Source organism: Trifolium pratense, linkage group LG4, assembly GCF_020283565.1.
Source record: "Trifolium pratense cultivar HEN17-A07 linkage group LG4, ARS_RC_1.1, whole genome shotgun sequence".
Lineage (NCBI taxonomy): Eukaryota > Viridiplantae > Streptophyta > Magnoliopsida > Fabales > Fabaceae > Trifolium > Trifolium pratense.
In genome coordinates, this window is record NC_060062.1 from 47,105,800 (window position 1) to 47,116,762 (window position 10,963).

Here is a 10,963-nt window from a genome sequence, read left to right on the forward strand (position 1 = left end):
CCGGAGGAGGTAAGACAAACAAAAATATTTGTTTAATAAGTGTTTGATTGATTAAGCATTTGAAGTATTTGAATACTACTAGTATATCCACCGCAATTATTTATTAATTTTAGTCTAAAATAATGTGTTTTGATCCGTTTCAAAAAATAATGTGTTTTGAAACGTGTGCTAATTTTTTTATAAATGGTCAGTTTTGTCAAACAAAAGGTATACATAAGTGGCAAGTGTTTAAGGTGTTTTGCATATGAATTATATATATATATCTAAAAAAAATTAAAATTGACATATCTAATGTAGCTACAAGTTGGGTGAATTCTAAGGTGTTTTTCAGGTTGAATGATTCAAATTCATTGAAAGGAGTCACTTGCTCCAACTATACTAGGATTTGAAATGCCAAACTATGCAACAAAAAGTATGTACTAGCTTTAATGTTATGCTAAAAAATACAGTTTTGATTTTTTTTATTCTATGTTAAAATTGAGATATTTAATCTCTTGCTTCATTCTACTTTCAATTTTGATGGTGTGTCATATCATTAATGACATAACACTTTAGACTATGCTTATGTAGCTGTGATCTCTTTTTCTTTTTCTTTTTTCAATATCTTAAACCAGATTTATATTTACTTAAATAAAACATAAAAAAATTTAAAAAAAAATTAAAAATTAAATTAACCTTCATCTTCATGAACCCTAATCTAAGTAAATAACTTTTGTACAAAAAAAAGAGAAAAATGATTTTTTTTTTTAAGGAAGAGAAAAATGACATGACATAGAAAAATAGATATTTTTATTAAATGCTAATGCTAATATAAAATTACTTTAAAGTGACAATGCATTAAAAATATTTTGTGACAGTTGACAAAAAAATATATTTTGTCACATAATTTCTCCTCTTATCACTAACTCACACATATCTATCATCGATCTTTCATAGTGGAAGGTCAAATACAAGTGTGTTGGTATAATTGTGCTCATCTAACAGTCAACTGTTAATCTTTTATGGTTAGCAGAATCTGGATCAAAGTCCTAGAATCCATGGATTTTGCGACTTTGCTTACTCTCAAGGATCTGAATCCTAAGTGAAATCTAAAAACAGAGTAAAATCCTTGCAAAATCGCTGTAAAATCTGCGATTTCGTATGGATTCCACCGATTCTGGGCTTTTTTATTTGGGTAATTTTGGAATGGGTAAAGACAACCCATTTCAGTTTTTACTATATATTTGTCATCTTACATATATATTTACTATTATGTGTTGAATCCATCGATTTTCGATTATGCGATCTTGATTTCCCCTTTCGATCCCACAAAATTGATTGAGTAGAATCCTTGGATTTTGGCTGCGATTTACGATTTTTCGATCTTACTATCCTCTATGGATCTAAAGCAAAATCCCGAGTCTTTTACCTTCATATTCTCTAGGTGTGACTTTCCATTGAGATTTATGGAAAAGAACTCATTGTGGTAATCCTCCATAAATATGCTTTTGAACAAAGCTACATTTTCATGACTTAGTAAACTTTTCAAAGGTCCAACCTCTGCCCCAAATTTTGGGTTGAAGAATGTAGCAATAGATATTCTATTTCTCTGTTCACTACAGCCCTGTGCTCTATGCTGGTCTAAACACCATTGCTTATAACCAGTAGTACAAAATTATCATGCTAGTATATTTCATGAAAAATGTACCTTATTAAAATAAAACTTAGCCAAAATTGTTCCTACCAAGAATCAAATTCGGGTTTTCACAGATGATTCGTTCCAGGAGAAACTCATTAAACACTTGAGCCAAATGCCTTAGTTATTAATATACTACATTTTAATAATTATGAACATTGAAAAAAAATTGAGACCTAGCTAAATAATTATTTATTATGTATTAGGTTAATAATTAAATCCGATTAATTAAATTATCTTGAATCAGTTAAATTATATTATTATCCAATAATTTAGTAAATTAATATGAAATAACATTATACAAAAAATAAAACTAAATTAAGATAAAATAAATAAATATTGGTTTATTTAGTTGAAGCATTTTTGCACAAAACATACTCTAATTTTTATTGTATTCTCTAATTATTTTCATTGTAATCAAGAGAAGAGGATTTGATAATTTTTTTTGAGAAAATAGAAAATACACTGACAGTGTAAAATAGATTTACATTGACATGACATCCAATGTCTTGTATTCCGTCAAATCACAAAAATATTTTCAACTTACTTGTATGACATTATAAATTGATGATTTTTTATTGGATAATCGTGTAAAAATATTTTACACGGTAAGTGCATATTCATTAAACTCAATTTTTTTTTCCATTTTATTTCTTCTCATAATAAAACATGTTTATATAATGTTATCAAAATAGTATAGACAGATCCCATCCAAGGAGGGATTAGGCCCTGGAATTTGTGGAACAGAAGTCGGCCCAGCAAAATTTTGTCCCAAAATCATTTAATAGGACACTCCCCCTTTGATGTATCTATATATATAAAGACAGCACCCCCTTTAGCGTTATTTGGTTTAGTATTTTGTAAACAAGACAAGACATCATTTCCATGTGAGGTGGATCATCAACATGATGAAACATGAGTGTACTTTTAGCATCTGGAATTCCTCGGTCACCTCCTGAAATGACCAAACTAACCCTCTCGCTTTCTAGGATGTGATCGCACTTTTCGCACTCTAAGTAGCGAGTGACAATATTTTTAGCTCAAACCCAACGTATGCAAAAAATCATGAAAAAAGGAGTTTGCATTCTAGAAAGCGAACTCAGTTTGCAATTTGCTATCTAGAAAGCGAACTCTCTTTTTCATGATTTTTTTCATCTAGGGGGCGCAAACGTTAAGTTTGAATATAAAATATTGTCAGTCGCTATATAGAGTGCGAACTGAAACACAAACCGTAAATATAACTATACTGAATTGTTAATTTATTCGATATGACCAACTTTACATTTATACTTGCAATAGACATGTATCAAGGCTAGAAGAGTTGATAAGTTTGTCAGAAAATAGAAAATTAGGCGAATGAATGATTCACACTTTAACTTGCGAACTGTGTTTCATTCCAAGTTATTTCATGGGAGATAAGAGAAGGTTGAAAAGAACAAAAAAAAATTATTTTTATAAGGTTCACATCCTATATGATTTTTGTTATTTACGCACTCACTTTCTATGCGGAGGGGTAAATTCAAAATATTATGGGGCACGCATGTATGACAGGGGTGTGAAAAGTAAAACTCATGAAACATATATTGGCCCAATTTCAGTTATAAACATAGGATCGATTAAAAACATCGGTTTAGGTTGGCGTTGGTGGCAAAGGTTATTTGTGTGGGAGGAGTTATTAGCAGAATGTTGTGTTGGATGGATGATATTGTTTTGCAGGATAAAAATTTTGATTTTTTTTTTCCTACGCGAATAGCATCTAGACATCAGGAGACAAAGCAGACTTCGTTTCATCATTTGTCTATATCTCTTTAGATTTTAGCTCCATAAGAAAGACCAAATAATCAACATTTTATAGACCAAATAAAACTTTGTCAATAAAAATTAAAATATTAACTCCATATACATTAAATATGAATTTAAATAGATTCTATTGAAAATATAACAACGGGTAAATCAAATATGAATTTTATGTTTAACGGATAAAAATATAACATGTTTTATGACTTTTAAGAAGAACCTTATTAGACCCACCTACAAGAGAGAAAATGAAATGTAACAAACCTCTCCATAGTGTCTCCAACATTAACAACAAAAGCATTTGGGAGAAAAGTCACAATCCAATCCGTCTATTCCATTAACTTGATGAAGGATGGTTATGGCTGAGGCATCAGAGTGGATAGCATGAAATCCTCACACTTTGCAAACCATCACCAAATATCTCATCCACTTCCTTCATTTCCAATCCAATGGCTTTTCCTAATAAGCTAAGAATTATCATGCCAATTTTTCTCATTTCTGAGAAGTATGTCTCCAAAATATCCCTTCAGATAAATATTGCATATATAGATATTGTTAGTTACCTAGCCTATATTTGGTATCGCGGTGGATAGACCAAAATCACGTCGATCCACCATATAATTTCATATAAACTACACTATGTAGCTTTTAAAAAATCACAGTGGATCACAGAGATTCTGACATATCCACCGTGATACCAATATTATGTTGATTCGAGTAGAATTATATTCTAATCTTGTAAGTAGGGTACGGTGTTCGAGTTCAACTAAACACATAACATTAAGAGTGAAACTATAACGTAGTTAAAAAAAGAAAAAAAGGTACTCGGCTAGTGCAATTGCGGTTGCGACTTTGCAACGTCTCTACGAGACTAAAATTTAACGGGTAAGTGCAATTATGCATGCATCCGTCATTCAATTAACCATGTTCTTTTATGCAATATGACTTAATACTATAAAATAGAAACAGATACTTTCTAAGCTGAAACCTTCTAATAAGCTATTCATCCTCCCTCAATTTTGTAAGTACCTTGATACTATAAAAAAGAAACAGATAACTATATTTTTGCAAAATCTAAAAACAAAAAAAAAAATTATGGGCCCTAAAATATTTGCGGAGATTAAAATTAGATTAAAACCGTGTAAAAAAAAATTATATTAAAACTTATATTTTATATCAGCTGAATTTTTTTTAACAGCGAATATATTATTAACCAGGTCTCTGCACAAGACGAACAGAGATCGGTAAAAAAGTAACTACATAACAGGATGCCGTATATATGCGGAACGCCAAAAATAAACACCAAAACAAACACCACCTAAAGAGGTTCACCTCCTAATCCCAAAATCAGAAAGGCACCCCTCAGATTTCAGGTCACCAAAGACACCAACCCAACCCCAAAGTTGTCACTAGATCAACACTAACTCCTGATCTCGAATCAAAAGTGATCGGCCCATCAGAATTCAAAAAACAGTTCATTCGAGCTAAAAGCTGGTGAGACAACGGTAGAATGAGAACCTAAACAGATAAGTCTCAGCTCGAAGATACCCTATATTTCATACGAATTATAAGGACATGTATACATAGAAGATCATATATCCTTAAAGAAACCCCATTCTTGGCATGCTGTGAACAACTTCTGAAATCCCATTTCTTGATGGTGTCCATCACACCAAGAACAGAATGATCAGTGCTTCCAAAAACACCAACATTGTTTGATGCCATTGCTCTCAAAGTGATCAAAACTTTGCATGCCATCAAACGGGTGGAATATTGTATCTATTTATTTAAGTGGAATGAAGATGCATTATTATGGATCCGTATTTACCGTTGTCAATTATTGACGCAGTTTCATGCTGTAGTGTAGTCAATCATGACCATTTATTTGAGATCGGATGGTTCGGATTTAAAATACAGTCTTATAAAGGAAAATGATTTTAGCCGCCAATCAGAGATCGGACGACCAAGAACAGTTACAAGTAAATCTGATTCTCATTATTATTGATAAGTTTGTTCCTATTTTTCTATTTAATTTTTTTTTGTCACAAGAGAGAAAATATTATTCTATGTAATGATTATGCGCATGGAAAGACAATTAAAAAGTCATAGAATTTCCATGGTGTGCAGAGGGGGTCGTTTGTTGCACTTTTGTTTTGTAGTTCATCTTTTATTGATCTCTGTTTATCTTGTGCAAAGACCTGATTTTTTATTAATAATATGTTTGTCATTAAAAAAAAAAAATTGTCAAAAAACAAGAGGGACAACATGCCCCAAATAACTAGCGAGACAAACGGCCGGAAGCACCTATTTTGAACCCTTTGCTAATTTAAGCGTGTTGTTGCTTAAACTTGTTCTTCTTTTGTGCTCTCCTTTAGCCACGGACTATTTACCACAGTTGGACTATGGATAACCTTTAGATCTAGTTAATGGTAGGATACATAAAAATTCAAACTGGTTGGTTTAGAGTGGTAATGCTTGTGTTGATTGATAGTAGTAAATTAAACTCCATTTCCCATTGTTTTTTGCTTTACAACTTTATCTCAACAAATACATAATTTTCTTAAATAAAATTCAATCAACTTAAACCTCAATTTGCAAAACATAGAATTGGAATAAGGATTTAGTGGAAGAAAAAAATGAGGAGACCTGGAATTGAAGGGTTACAAATAGTTGTTAGATGAGAATGAGTGTAATTTTCCTCAAGTTTTATGGTTTTCCAGGTAGTTTGTAATTAAGGGCTTAGAAACGAATTAGCCACGGTCTAACCATGGTCATTTGTCCGTAGCTAAAAATTCAGACTACTTTTCTCAAATTTTTAGGTATGGTATTCATCTCCGAAAACCTTTAAGGGTCTGTTTGGTAAAAATAAGCTATAAGCTAGCTGATAGCTGAAAAGTTAGCTTATAGCTGATAGCTGAAAAGCTAACTTATTGAAATTAAAGTGTTTGGTAAAATTAGCTTTTAAAGTGGTTATTAAATATAAAATTACATAATTGATAGTGGGTAGTTTATTTTTTAGAGTGGGTAGTTATTAAATTAAAGGGTAAAAATGGAATAAAGTGTAAAAAGCTATAAGCTATAAGCTCAAATACTACTTGAAATAGCATCTGAAAAAAAGCTATAAGCTAGTACAAAAAGCTTGTTACCAAACACCTCTAATTTTTTGAAACAAGCTTATAAGCTCATATAATAAGCTATAAGCTAGCTTATTTGTGTTACCAAACAGAGCCTATGGCACCAGAAAACTTATCAGGATGAACAGGTGTAATTTTAGAAGGTTAAAATGGATATTTTTCATGGTGTGTGAGAGTAGAGGGATAATTGTAACGGTATGAGGATACTTTTTCTGGTAGTTGTAGTGGAGTGAGTACTTGACAATTGGTCTGTATGTTCTATGCTTGCTTAATTTTATTTATGGACTATTTTTTTTCGCGCCTTCTGGAAATTCTCGTTTGTTCCCGAAAATTTTAAAAATACTTCTCTCACTGTCTAAGTAGTGAACTCAGTTCACATCATAGGATGCGAACCTTGTAAAATTTAATATTTTTGTATCTCTCACTCTTTCTTTGTTCCTATTTGATAAGGTTCTATGATGCATACTATTTTTTTCTTTTCTAGATTTTGCGCCACCTAAATTTGGCTGTCTGTGCACTCCTACCTCCTTTATCACTGAATCCTAAAATGCGAAACGATTTTATTTATTTATTTTATATATTTTCAACTTTTTGCTATTTACAAATCGCATCCTACATTGCAAAGGGGATATGATTGGAAGGTCGGGGGTGTGGGATTCAAGGGAGCGAAAACAAGGAATTCAATTTATTTTGCCATTTTCAAAATAAAAATAAAAACGGCCCATTGCTAGCTAAATAGTAAATAATCCAAAAGATATTCTCTCTTCCGATCCGCGTGTTTCTTTTATACCCCTTGAATTTTTAATTTTATTCTTGTAAAAAAATTCGGTTTTTAGAAACCGAATTTTTTCTACAAACCGAATTTTTTTTGCATTGAAAAAAAAATTCGGTTTCTAAAAACCGAATTTTACTCTAAATTTGTACTAAAAAAATTTGGTTTTTGCGAATCGAATTTTTCTCCTAGGACAAAATTAAAATATTAGGAGGTATAAAAGAATCACGGGAATCGGAAGAAAAAACATCAATCCAAAATGAGAAATGTTTGTCGATTGAAGAGATCCATTTCATTTATACTTCTAAGCTACCCTTAAAAAAAACATGAATTTTTCAAAAACACTCTTTATCCCAAAAAAATTAAAATCTTTTTCTAAGCTACCCTCATGCCAAATTACCCGAAGTTTTCTTCAAAAAGATTCAGTATGAATATTGGAAAAAATATGACAATTTTTTACTAAATTAATGACAAATTTTGTCTTTTACTAAATTAATGACAAATTTTGTCTAGTATTAAAAAGCAATTTTTTAACAAAGAAGTCACAAAATTAATTAAGAAACTGCCTGATTTTTCCAAAAATGAAATCTCCGGTATAAATATGAATATTCTAAAACCTTAATTTTTTCACTAAATTAATGTTCAAAAGATCTATTATATGATGTTGTGGTGGCTTATTGGTTTCCTCGTTCCGAAACTCTGGTAATTTTTAGATTTGTTGAAATTAGCGGATTTCGAGGTTTTGAGTTTGTCATCGGTGCTAGTTGATATTTTTATCATTGTTGATTCATACTGTTTTTTTTTTTTATTCTCGTCATTCTCTGGATTGACACTAGACCGACTTACTCGAAAAAGTCATTACTTGTTGCTCTTGTAGGGAGTTATAGGTTCTTGGATTCGTTTTGTTTTTTTTATAAGCAAGGTTAGTTGTTAGTATTACAATGTTATGTCAGTTTTTTCTCCTTTCCCAGGAGTTGAACCCTAAACCTTCTACTCTTTAACCCTAAGCTCAACTAGCTTAATCAGTTGAGCTACTCATCCCACCTCTTGAATTCGTTCCATGTTGATGGCTGCTTCATTCATCGGTTATTATATCCGATTAATGTCAACTAGAGGCTTAACTAATGTTAGGATCTTTAATACTACCTCCGTCCTTAATTATAGACCCCGTTTGACCACTGCACGTACGCCAGTGCACAATTTTGATCACTAATATTTTTAATTGTTATTAGTAAAAAGTATAAAAATTTAATATTTTGAAAATACTCATCAAAACAAATTGAACAAGATCTTATATGCTAATATTTACATTTATATATTATTAAAAAATACGGTCAAAACAAGACAAATAAACAGTACATTTTTGTCAAACAAGATCTTATAATTAGGGATGTAGTACTTAGTGTTCTTTTAACTTAACTAGAACTTTGACCCATGCGGTGCATGGGTCTAATTAGGTGTAATATGTAACAATAAAAAATAAAATACAAAAATTCTAAGAGCATTTTCAATAAGAGTAGTATAGAGAATTTCATGGACTAATTATTCTATATTTGTTTATGTGTTTATTTTATATTTTATATATTTTTTAAATAATTTTGGAACCCCATTGTTTTGTTTACTTATTAAAAAAAAATTGCTGATAACTAAAGGTTAAAAAATTGATGATAATTAAAGGTTAAAAAAAAATTAAAGACATAATCAAGAACATAAACTTAAGTAGACATCCATAAATAAATAAAAATTGTGATTAATTCCGCCGTTCAAATTTATTGAAGACAGGGTTAACATATTAGGATTCCTAAATTCTTTCATAATTGAAGCATATGTTTTAGCGGTCGAAAGGTTTTATTGTAAGTAAGGGATGCAGGTTCGATGACAAATCTGTATTTTTTTAATATAAAGCTGCAATAAAAAGAAAGAGAAAATGAGAGGGGAAAAAATTTGGGGAAAAAATTTGGTTTAGGGTTAGCTTATGTTAGCAAGCTTATAATATAAGAGATTATCGGTTTTTAATTGTTTAAATTGTGCAATGAAAATTGATGGTGCTTAATTGTCGTATGAAATCTTTCCTATGAAAGTTGATGAAGCTTAACACTTTGTGGACATAATTTAAATCACAATTGGTCTGCTAGTGCATATTGTATCAATTGATCATCGGTTAATATTAAATATGCAATGTTAAAATCAAAATAATGAATGTGATTAATGACATGACTATAGTTGTGTTTGATTGTATTGCAAAAAAAATTGATTTAGCAGAATTGAGTTTGATAATAACTTTCCAAATTACACGTGATAATAACTTTCCAAATTTCACATGATAATTATTCTCTAAATTTATGATCCGGTAGAAAAAAAATCATTGATCAGGAAAGATATAAAAATATTTCGTGATGAATAATATAGTCAACAATAATTTTGATATGATATACTTTTAAAATTGATGGTGCTTATCAATTATTGCACATAATTTTAATTACAATTGATATACTTGCCATAGTGGTTGGAAATATTGCCTTGCATTGATGGGTTGCGAGTTCGAATCATAGTCAAGACAAAATTGTATTATTTTTTAATAAAAATTGCAAGATAAAATGGAGGGAAAACAGGAAAAACAAATTAGGGTTTAGAGTTTGCTTGTGTATACAAGTTTATAATATAAAAGAGGGATATTTATACCAAAACTTTTATTTTATAAAGATAAAGATAACGTAAATTAATCCGGTAATTTTGTATTAATTTTTGTAATATTTTTTTTCCAAACAAATTGTATTCTAGAACTAGAATGAAAGGCATTCATAAATTTTGGGGTAGGCGTATAATTGAGATGCATGATGAGGTAAAATTTTCCCTTTTTCTTCTTCTTCAATTGATTTGTTTTTATTCCAAAATTCAACATGACTTGTTTTTTATTCCAACCAAAAAAAGAACAAATAAAATTGAAAGAATGGATAAAAACGTCCTTATCCATATTTAGGCAAAACATCAGAAGCAAGCAAGCCAATGAAATTTGTTATTTTGATTTCGCGGTAGAAATGAATCCTGTTTGGGATTATTCGTACGTGGGTAAGCTTACAACATTCAACCACAAATTTAATGTATGATCACAATTTTAGGTACAAAAATACTATGTGTCTCACACCAACAGCCACTTAAGTTTAATCAACCCTTGATCGTTATCAACGTTGCCGGATGCCGGTGGATATATGCTCTTTCTCACTTACACATTCCACGTCTCTTTATTTACTATCGACATACAATATTTTGTATTTTTAATTGTGAAGCATACACCATTTCTTAGTAAAAAAATTGAGAATAATTTATTCAATAATCAATGAAAATTACCCCTTAAAATAGATGTACATTTGGTATTCACTTGTTACTAATGAAAACTTCACCTTAGAACTAGATTGGTTGCTAGTAGTAAACGCCATTAGTGATACGTCCATCAACAATTTAGAATTTAGCTGTATTATTCATTCGTGTAAACAGCTGTTACGCAATCATCCAAACTTTGAGATAAGTTTTGTAAAGAGACAAGCAAATTTTGTTGCTCATTCTTTAGCAAGAGCGTCAAAATCG